The sequence below is a fragment of the Lytechinus variegatus genome, chromosome 8, assembly GCF_018143015.1.
Source record: "Lytechinus variegatus isolate NC3 chromosome 8, Lvar_3.0, whole genome shotgun sequence".
NCBI classification, from domain to species: Eukaryota; Metazoa; Echinodermata; class Echinoidea; order Temnopleuroida; family Toxopneustidae; genus Lytechinus; species Lytechinus variegatus.
This window is the reverse complement of record NC_054747.1, coordinates 20132962-20144714: the sequence shown is the minus strand read 5'-3', so window position 1 is coordinate 20144714 and position 11753 is coordinate 20132962.

Sequence of the window (11753 nt, the reverse complement as noted above, 5' to 3'; positions counted from 1 at the left end):
ATTTAAAATCAATTATGACGGTAACCGAATTCATGTTTATTGAATGTTGATTATAAGAACAAAATTGTAATGAACATGAAGCAGGAGATATATTTTATTTGAATTGTAAATACTTTTTATAGCTTCATCAACTGCCTACATATATGCAAATAAGTATGTTTTAATAGACATTACTAATTAAAGTATTATTTATCAATATTCTACAAACTACCTGTTACTTGTAATCTATTTTCTAAACATGCGAATTACTTTGTTATGTTTCAAAGTACTTCATGATGATATTTAATATTTTTTTTCCATTATGCACTTACCTTTCCTAAATTATTTCAACACGCCCATTTAATATCCTCAATATAAAAAAATAAAGGATATGATTTGTGTTTGTAATTTAATGTATCAAGAATGAAAAGTCTTATTTTGCAAAACAAGCATTCTTATATTTTGTTCTGTCAAACCACTGTCAGACTGGAAAGAGGTGAGACAACAGAGAGAGAGAGAGAGAGAGAGGGGGGGGGGGCAAAATGAGAGAGAGAGAGAGATGTAAACGTTAATAGACTGGTAGGCCCTAGATCATGCAGATTGACAGGTCATTTGAAATGCTTCCCGCATTGGGTTTAATACTGCCCCAAATTGGTTGGACACATAATTACCCTCGTGGTGGTCAAAATTTACCCAACATTTTTTTTTTCAATGTAGATTGAAAGTTCATTTGAAACATTAAAGTGGGGGCGTAGAAGGAAATGAAAGAAAAGAATAAGTCTAGAAAGGAGAATAGAGAAAATGTGAAGGGGTGATGTCTGAACAATGTGACGATGAACATCAAGTAGTGATTTCATGCAGCTTGTTTAGCCTTCAGCCTCCCTCCACCACGAGTTAAAAACTCATATGAATCGACAGTGTACGTCGACTCGTTTGAGTAATTTGATGGTTTTCAGCGAGATTTCGTACGCGGCGACGCAGAACGAATAAAAAACACAGAAAATTATTGAAAATGTCCGTCAAATGACAATTAAACATCAGGAAGGACTTTGTAGAAAATTGGTGGACTGGAACAGCAGAGTCGTCCGAAGTATCGGCGCTGACGAAAAATTACAAATTATGTTGTCTCCCAAGAGACAAACAAGAGACAGACAAGTTTTGACAAAGGCCTCTTGCTTGTCCATCATGTCCATTGTCATGAAGAGCATTTGACAATTATATTTTCTAGTCTCTTGTAGGTATTCTTAAACTGATATTTAGGTTTTGCGTCGCATACAATTTGGGTGGGTGTTTCATAACGCATACATTCGTAATTCCGAAGCTTCGTTATTCCGAAGGTTCGTAATTCCGAAGGTTCGCAAGTCCGAAATAGAAAGGAGGTTCGTAATTCCGAAAACATAGTGAGGTTCGTAATTCCAAAGGTTCGTTAATCCGAAAACGAAATGAGGTTTGTAATTCCGATGGTTCTTTATTCCGAGAACGTAATGATTAACGAACCTTATTTCGTTTTCGGACTAACAAACCTTCGGAACAAATCTTCAGAACATCGAACCTTATTTCGTTTTCGGATTATCGAACCTTCGGAATAGCGCCAGAAATGTTCAGATTAACGAACCCTTTTACGTTTTCGGATTAACGAACATCGAGGTATGGGCAATTTACGTGTTTCGGAATTACGAACCTTCGGAATTACGAAGTGTAACCGTTTCATAATGCTGCTCCTAGTAAGTAAAGAGCGATTTTAAGAACGACTTGTGATATTTTTTTGCGGTGTATAGTATAAACTAAAATGTTCATTGATGATTGTTAAGCGCATAGGGAAGGATCACCAGTCGTTCTGAAAGTTGCTCTTAAGCTTTATGAAACGGGCAACAGATATGAATACTATGTCTGTTCTTAATTGGAGCAAAATCCTCACACCTCATTTTATTCATTCATTTAGTAATAAAATAAAGAGACTCTTCGTAACAACAAATATGGTAACGCTTGCCGACAACTAGGAGTCGACAGACCATTTCATTATGAACTATGATAAACATAATCAGACCTGCAGAACACTATTTTTGATAGGCTTATGAATCTATGTAAAATGACACGACATGCACCGTGACACATAAACCGTTTTCCTTGCCCTATATTATGCGATAAACTCAGACTAGTTAAAAGAAAACAGAGATAAAACTCGATGAGCAAATACTCTGGAAAAACTGTGAGAGGCTTTTACAAAAACCTTTCTCCAAATCCGTCTATGAAACTACCATATTCTGTGAAAATTCGAACACTTTTGCTTTACTAATTTCAAGTTTTGTAAATTTGTCTGGACGAAGAGTCAAGCTAGAATGATACGCCAAACGTATGCCTGTAACACGTCATCATTTCTTTCCGCACTCCAATGCACCCTTAATTACATTCCACGGAGGCTTCGAACCTCTATTGACCAGGGGAGCGTTTCATGAAAGGACTTGTCAGACGTTTTATCCGACAAGTACTGTTTTATCCGACAGTTGCTATAGTAACAGTGCTTCTCAACCAATCAGAATCCAGGAAAGTTGTCAGATCTGACAACTTGTCGGACGAAAATATTGATGAAACGCCCCAGGCAACCTTGCAATGTAAACGAACATTAAAGGAAAATGGAACCTTTAAGATCAAGACAGCTTGTGTGAAAAATAAATAAAGATAGAAATCAATGAAAGGTTGAAAAAAAAGAATTAGAAAAAAGTTGAGTATTAGAAGTTTAGATCATTATTGTAATGTAGATCCTTCCATTGGCAATGCGACAAAGATGAGGGATATCAATAGTGATATCAAATGTAAACAACTTCCCCATTGCTTTTCTAAACATTTTAATTAAAATGCTATTTTATCACATTTATCAATAAATCATAAATGATTTCTATAGTACGACTTGTAATGCAGATTTTCAAAGAATATGTTATGGGTAATGAGTTTGTATCTCCATTAAAAAAAGATACATTTTGGCGATATGATATGTTACAGTCCATCAAAAGGAAAGTTGTTCACTTCTGGAATTACACATATCTGTCGCATGCCAAGTAGGAAAATCTCCATAGCAGTAGTCATCGCGTTGTGGCCCAGTGGATTAGTCTCCGGACTTTGAAACAGAGGGTCATGGGTTCGAATCCCAGCCATGGCGTAGTTTCCTTCAGCAAGAAATTTATCCACATTGTGCTGCACTTAACCCAGGTGAGGTAAATGGGTACCTGGCAGGAATTCATTCCTTGAAATGCCATCGCGCTGTAAAAGGCTGCGAGGCTAAAGCCAGGGTAATAATATCCAAGTACTTTGGAAGCGCATAGAGACATTATTCATAATGTGTTATGCGCTATACAAGAACTGTCTATTACTATTATTATTATTATCGCAATATGCAAATACCTTTCTCATTATCATGAGAAAATCAAACAATTATATTCTTACATGTATGTCTGATTTTTCTCAATCTTTCTTTGATCTTATTGTTTGATTTTTTCTCTTCCCACACGAGCCCACTTATTCAAATGGTTTATTCTCTTTTTAACGAAACAAACAGCATTTACTTGCTATACAACCGTAACGAAGGTAAATAATATAGCATTTTGATTATCAAAGTCCTTTACAGGGGAGATCAATGATCCATTCAGTACCAGAACGACTTCGCGCCAAGAAGCCGACATCACGAACCACTTCATTCGCTTCCCCCTGTGTCGAAACAATCGGAGTCGAGTTTCCTTCAAGACCCAACTGGTAAAGGCCATCAGTATTAAACTGAACCCAAAAAGAATCAAATCCGGATGCGTTGCAATGAAGTTGGACGTGCCGGATCTTATCCGAGGCAACCCCTGCATTAATATTACCTCTTGTCTGCATAGCGATGTTCGCTTGGTAAGGTGGCGAGCCCAAACAAACACCTAGAGAAACAAAGAAGTATTAATGTTTATGGCAATGTACAAGTAGTAGTGATATGTCAAAAAGTATCAGAATAGTTTTTGATTTACTCGTTCAGAACGTGAAATGATTGTGTGATTAATTCAATCATCAACATACAATATATTTTGGACAGCTGGTCCAAAATCTACGGGACGATTGAAGTAACTAATTTTATACAAAATCTTTGCATATCAAATTGTAAAGCCAAATCATATAAATATTCACTGCTAAACCTCCGATGCTGATTTATCACCAGCCAGAATCTATGTCCACGTCAGGGATGTATTGAAAAAACATCAGTTTGCAATCAATCCGATGCTGTTTTAATGCTAATTTGTTTTGTATAAACACCTATCTGCTGTTTAGACCAGCGCTTCTCAACCTTTTTGTAGGTGAGAAGCGCTCTCAGTTTTTTTTCTTGAGACCTACCAAAATTGAAGTAAAACATCCTTTTGGTGAAACAAATATTTCATGAAAATACAAAGCTCTGAAGCACATTCGAAACAAATGGAGAAATACTTATCTCCCACTTATCTCCCACTTATCTCCCGATCTGCACAAATGGGCGACAATTAACTACAAACACAACATGCATGCGCAGTAGATTCACATCAAAATTAGGTCGAAGCCATCACATTGTGCACGTGCAATATGCATGATGTCCAAAGCGTACCTTAGCTTTGCTTGGCCAACATTGACCGATCTTATATAACATGTTCGGACAGGTCTGAAACATGTATTATATAATTTTCCTATCGTTTTTTCTCCGTCTGGAGCTTTGCGGCCCATCGGTTGAGAAGCGCTGTAATATAGCAACTCAAAGTGGTGTTTTTAAATTTTAAACACTTCATTGGTTTGGACATATATAGGAACCGGGCTGGTGTTAAATCACCGCCGGTGTTTATATATCTATATACACAGTATATATATATGTACATGCATATATATATGTATATGTATATATATATATATATATATATATATATATATATATATATATATATATATATATATATATATATATATATATATATATTATATACAGTATATATATGTACATGCATTTAGTTCATATTTCTTCCATAAATTAGCCTTTTTGAGAAGCTAGGAAGTACTTTTTCATTTCATTCTTATTAATTTACTCACTCATACATTAATTTCCAGTTTTTCTTGGCGCCTGATTTGCGAGGGGGGGGGGGCTTCTTTTGATATTTCAAGAAGTTAAAACAGTAAAGGAGAGAGAAGGGGGATGAAGAAGAGGATATGCATGTATATCAGCAGATCGTATCGTATCCAAAGGAGAGACAGCTTGGCCGTAATTCCCTGACGTTACCCTTATAGGGTCACGCGCCCACATCATAATAGGACGTTTTTGCAACGCTACTCAGAGTCTCAGAGCACTTTAAGAACATAATAAATGTGTTGTCAAAGCCCTCCATAATAAGCAACCACGAAGTGTTTGTCAGAAATCGGTGAATCTAAAAAGTATTCCTTAATTCTGGACCGTGCACAAACGACATACTTTTGAAACGGTTCTCCAATTTTTGGCAAAGAACATCCAGCTGTTCATTGTCATTTGACGATACATTATCTATGTTCCTGAAAGCGTTCTGCATGGCTGTGCGTCAAACCTCCCTTAACCCTAACTCTCCCCGTGGGGGGCATAATGCCCCCCAGGACAATTTTCGCGATATATCTGCTGCGCGAATTTTTTTGCCTTGCCACTCACTGACATTTTACTTTCAAGTCTCGCGCAAATTTTGATACCAAATTTGTAACGCCCGGGTAAGCGGTTACAACATAACACAGCTTTATGTAACTGCATGCCAGACCCAAAATTGCTCTTACACGTGATATTATGTAAAAATCCAATGGAAATTGTGTTTTTAGTCAAAATCCATAAATGTATCATTATTTCTACTTTTACTGACTAAACTTATTAATTTTGCGTCGTTTATGATAAGAATTAAAAACAAATAAGAAAAAAATACATAAGAAATAAAAAAAAAATAAAAAATTTGTCTTAGTACCAAAATTTGTTTTTATTTACAATTGTTAGAAATGCTATAAAGAAATTTTTACCAAAAATAGCATTCTAGGAGCTTTTAGTGAATCAGAGCAAAAAATATGATTTCATGAATAAATCGGCATAACGAATTAATATGATAAAAGTACATGAATTCAGTGAAATTTACCAATGCAACTGCGTAGATTACGTCATTCTTTAATATCTTGCAAATTTTCGTTGTGATCGGGCAAAATGCCCCCCCCCCCTCCGGGAATGACATGAATAAAAATACCCCGGGAGATTTGGGGTTAAGAAAACCTTTACCATGTTTACGACACCCCTGGATCGTATCTTCTTATTTTTTAATGAGCTCTACATTAGACTGGGAGCCTGCAATGGACGTCTGTGGTCTACGTGGGTAATAAATAAGGCACATATATGGCCTTTGCGGACAAATGTCACCGAGCGTTACATCACCAGTCTAGCACTTAACTGCATAATCACGTAGCTCTTGTGGTACCAGGTATGACGTTTCTGGCAAAATATTTGCCATGTTTATAAAAAATATAGTAATATATTTAGACATAATATTCAGAATATTTTAAAATATTTTACCCTTCTCTTTTTCCTTTTCTCTTTTTTTTCTCGATAATGCAATATTGGGAGGGGCAAGTGCCCCAAGCCCTCCCCCCACATTTGAAGGCCGGTGAGTATAAACCTTCGTTCCTCAAAGAAAGCTATTCCGCAACTCTGCGGCATGAAAGCATATCATCTTATGTAGCAATGGATAAACATCTAGGCCCTGTCTTCGAAAGAGTTGTGATTGATCAGATCAACTCAACTATGGAAAGCCAGCAACACCAATTTGTAAAAAATGCATGTTTGGTAAAATATTTATAGTCTGTATATAATGTATATTCATACCAACGAACGTAGAGGGCAGCAACACATAAGCGTGTTGCTGCCCTCTACGTTCGTTTATGCATACATTCATCGTTTGCTTGAAAATTCGGTGTGCTCTTTCTTGTTCACAAAGGACATTTTGCAAATTTATTGTTGGAAAAAATTATGACACTGATGGCTATCCATAAAGTTAGGGTTGATTGAATGGATCGTCACTCTTTGTAAGACCAACCCAGACCTAAGTGATATCGATTGATTCATCTGTCGGGTGCAGCGGATATTTTATGATTTATTAATCTGAATATGTTTCGTATATTTCTGTATTATTTTTCAAATAAACATAATCCATAGTTCATAAGCTCCACCCCTTCACGAACGACTCCACCCCTTCCCCAAAACTTGAACAGGTCCTGTCTGCATACTAACAAAAAAATACCAGCGGCCCACACGGTTTTTTTAGTAAAGAGAATCAGACGACCTGGCGCACCTCGAAGCTTAAATGCTATCCTGGTTTTTCCGCTGATGTATCTAACGCGATTTGTCTGTATGAGTTGATCCGACACAAATGTATTGCAATCTACAGAAATGAAATCAGTTGAATATAAAAGAGAGAAGTATTAGAAACTAAATTAACTTGGGCGTCTCATTCTTATTATCATTAATCTTCTTTATCGGATTGACGCAAAAATGGCGACAATGCCTTGTTCTTGTTCCATATTTCTATCTCGCAATCATATTCTTCTTTCCATTGACGTAAAATATCTTGCATGCTATAGACTTTCTATTACTTGCCGTGTATCGTCGAAGAGTTGCTCTTTAATCTGCGACGCTTCAAAATGCCAACCTCATGTTCTAAATTCAAATCCGCATTAGTCTTCTGTTAAAAATCTACAAAAATCTAAAAAAAAACCCGGTTACAGTTCGAATTCCGAAGCTTCGTAATTCCGAGGGTTCTTTATTCCGAAGGTTCGTAATTCCGAAACACGTAAATTGCCTATACCTCGATGTTCGTTAATCCGAAAACGAAAAAGGGTTCGTTAATCCGAACATTTGTGGCGTTATTCCGACGGTTCGTTATTCCGAAGGTTCGATATTCCGAAAACGAAATAAGGTTCGATAATCCGAAAGCGAAATAAAGTTCGTTGTTACGAAGGTTCGTTAATCCGAAAACGAAATAAGGTTCGTTGTTCCGAAGGTTCGTTAATCCGAAAACGAAATAAGGTTCGTTGTTCCGAAGGTTCGTTAATCCGAAAACGAAATAAGGTTCGTTGTTCCGAAGGTTCGTAAATCCGAAAACGAAATAAGGTTCGTTAATCCGAAAACAAAATAAGGTTCGTTAATCCGAAAAATGAAAACCGGGAAAGCAGAGGCAAGGGGGCAGGGGACACTGTTGCCGTTCAATTGTTATGAGGATGGGAAGGCAAGGGCGGCCGAACGAATTTTCGTTGGGGGGTAAAGCCAAAAAATGAAACTCATACGTCAAAATGGGCACTTTGGTGATATTTTCACCTGAAGATTATCATCTGCTTGAAGTCATTGTGTGTTTGATAGTGATTAAGTAGAGAAAAACTTTTTTGAAGTGACTTCTTATTATGGCAAAATGTATATTTATAGGCTTTATTTTTCGGCAGAGAGTATGATGAGCGAGCGGCTTGGTAAAACAAATCCAAAGGTGAAGTTGTAAAACGTTTTGGGGGGACAATTATTCTTAAAATTGCATTATTGCGAGGTGCTGCGAGCGTGAATCACATGCTAAAACTTTAGGGTATTTCAATAAAAAATGAAAATAAGTTTTTAAAAATCTGAGCAGATTTCTGCTGTCATTAAAAAGATGTGCATCTAACTAAAGAATTAACACGAGCGCAAAACGAGAGACCTACTGACCAGAAAAAAAACCTGTTAAAGAAAGCATTTAGTGACCTTTAGCATGCAGATTTCACCAATCGAATGAGAGTGCGAAGTGCAAGCTGAAAATTTGCAATATTCCAGCCTGAAAACTTAGCTTGTATACTTTAAAAAGAGTATTTCATTTTGAAAAAAAGCATGCAAAACGGCATATTAATTTTTGAAAAAGGAACTTTCCCATTTTGGAAAATATTCATTTCCCTGTTTTTTAATTATTTCATTTTTGGGGTGCAAGTGCCCCCTGCCTCCCTCCCGACGGATCCAATATTCGTCAAATAGGGGGGGGATTTTTTTTCAGCCATATTTTCCTCGATAAGCAGCTTAAAGTTGATTTTTGTTTGTTTCATTGAAAGGGTAGTCCTAACAGTCAATAATTAGCTTTATACTTATATATAAAATAAAGTAAATATGTAATAGCATGATAAACCCTTTTAAATAATGCGAGCGCGAGCTATATATTTTTTTTAAATGTGATGGGCAACATGTTTGTGATCTCCAAAACGAGATGCCTGTGTAACTAAATTTAGATAATAACTGCGAACAAGAAGCGCGAACATTAATTTTAAATATATAAGCTCTGACCTGATCTAAAGAGGACATTTTAAGAACTTTTTGCAGCTAGCCATAAAGAAGATGCGTGTTTCAGCCAGTGGCGGCGGAACGTATTTTCCTTGGGGGGGGGGGGGGAAGCCAAAAAGGGGCCAATACGGGCAATTTGGTGCAATGGGATATTTTCACCATCAGATTATGATCTGTGTAAACAGGTTGTGTGTTTTGTAGGAATTAAATTGAGCAAAAAATGTTTTAGTAATCACTGATCTGCGAGCTTAGCGAGCAAGCGGTTTGGGGGGAAAAAAATCAAATCTGAAGATGTAAAATTCGCCTTTTTGGTCAATTACTGATAAAAGGGCATCCTTGTGAGATGTTGCGAGCGAATCACGTGCTCAAACTTTTGGAAATAATAATAATGATAATATTGATATAGATATTATTTACCCAAGGATTAAGGAAGCCACTTCAGTTCTGAAACCTGTTCTCCCAGCTATTATTTTTTTACAAGAATGCTTGTTTTCAGGTTGAAAAATCGGAAAAAATTGTTTTGTTTTCGGATTAACGAACCTTCGGAATTACAAACCTTATTTCGTTTTCGGATTGACGAACCTTCGGAATCACGAAGGTTCGTTTCGTTTTCGGATTGACGAACCTTCGGAATTACGAACCTTCGGAAATACGAACCTTCGGAATAACCGAACCTTCGGAATTACGAAGCTTCGGAATTACGAATGTATGCGAAAAAACAATGAGCCAATTTAGCGCGTAAGTGACCGCACTTCGGGGTGCTGATTTTCTCGTTCAAATTTGAACCAGACAAATAAGCACTCAGAAGATTAGTAGTAGAAGTGTTCTTATTGATTTGTAAAGAAATTTTTCGGCATTACTCATAATTGTTTAAGATCGCATGTTCGATCTGTACTTAAAATCATGAGTCAGAAAAACTGGAACTATAGTTGGATTCAAACCTGCCATCTACTGCTTGCTGGGCAGCGGCTCAACCAGCAGGCTATTCTGGTTCACGCCTAAGTCACGATGAACTGGAATACAAATACCCTCGATCCTCATCTTTCTGACTCATTAATATGCAAATGCATGTTTCGAAATGCGACACACGAATTATCTGATCGTACCGCCGCACAGTGGGCCAGAATGAACCCAAAGTGCCCCAAAACCCTTTATTCACATATTTGTACGATTAAATTTGGTAGATAGGGGTAATTTCACCCGTAGAATTCAATAAAAGTATTTTCAAATATTGATGACTTCGTTAAAATACTGTTTTCTGATTGGCTGTTAACATTTGAGAAGAAATTACATGTTTCTAATTCTACAATAAGTTTCAAATTTTCAGAAACTAGTTTTAGAGAAATTTCAGCAATAAGGAAGCATATTAGCAAACAGCAAACACATAAACAGGCAAACAAACACAAAAAGTCTGTGCTCGGGGTACAAACAATTCAATTTGTGACTTGAGTATCGCTTAAAGAGGGCGCCCTACCATGAATCCGGAATTGTAAAATTCAAAGTGAAATTGTAAAAAAAATGCAAAGGAGTATTTTCATTCCCTGGGTACAATGATTAACCACACCTACATGAATTAAAATGGATTGATACCAGAAGTGGACAGTGAAATCTTTAAAATAATCATTCCAATGATAAATAATAGAGGCCGGGTCCTCTGCAGGTTAATCGGTACAAGGCCTTCCTATTTCACCAAGAACGGCGTATACAAAGTTATTCCGAAACAGAGTCTCTCTCTGCTATCTCACCAACCATTATGTCTTTGGTGAGAGGATCTTTTAGCATAATTTAAACATCAGGGGGAAGAGGCTGTGCTTGTTGTACTCTTAAAAATTTGCTACTAATCACAATGTCACTTGTTACCATTAGTCTGTGGAATAAGAGTCATAAACCAAACAATCCTTGAAATGATAATGTGCACTTCCTTCTTGATTGATTTTAACAATAAATTATAGCAAATTTAGAATGAGCCAAGAGATAAACGAATTCATACGCGAATGTGAAGTTACAATCCCTTCATTTTATTCTCTATTTTTTGGGGGAAGGGGTGGGGGATAAATACTAATAATGATAATGCAACTTATACGTGCATAGATCCCATCTGTCCTTACACATTTTCATATTTTGGCAGAAAACTGAGTGAGACCAATCACATCCCTAGTCATGTGTGTTATAGCGATATACAGTAGCCCCTACTTGGTTTATGAACAACAAAACAAATTAATAATCTTACCCGGGAATCTTACCTTAAGAATTAATCTTCTCAGAATGACAGCATATCAGATATGCAACACGGGATGGAACAGTTTGACATAAAAATGAAGTTGTTTTACATGTATTATTATATAGTTAGTGGAAGTGGAAATGAAAGCTTGTCTTTACGTATGTTTAACGAAAATATTTTAGGAAGATACCAGTCAAAAGAACCAGACACTTGAGCCAGACATCCCCC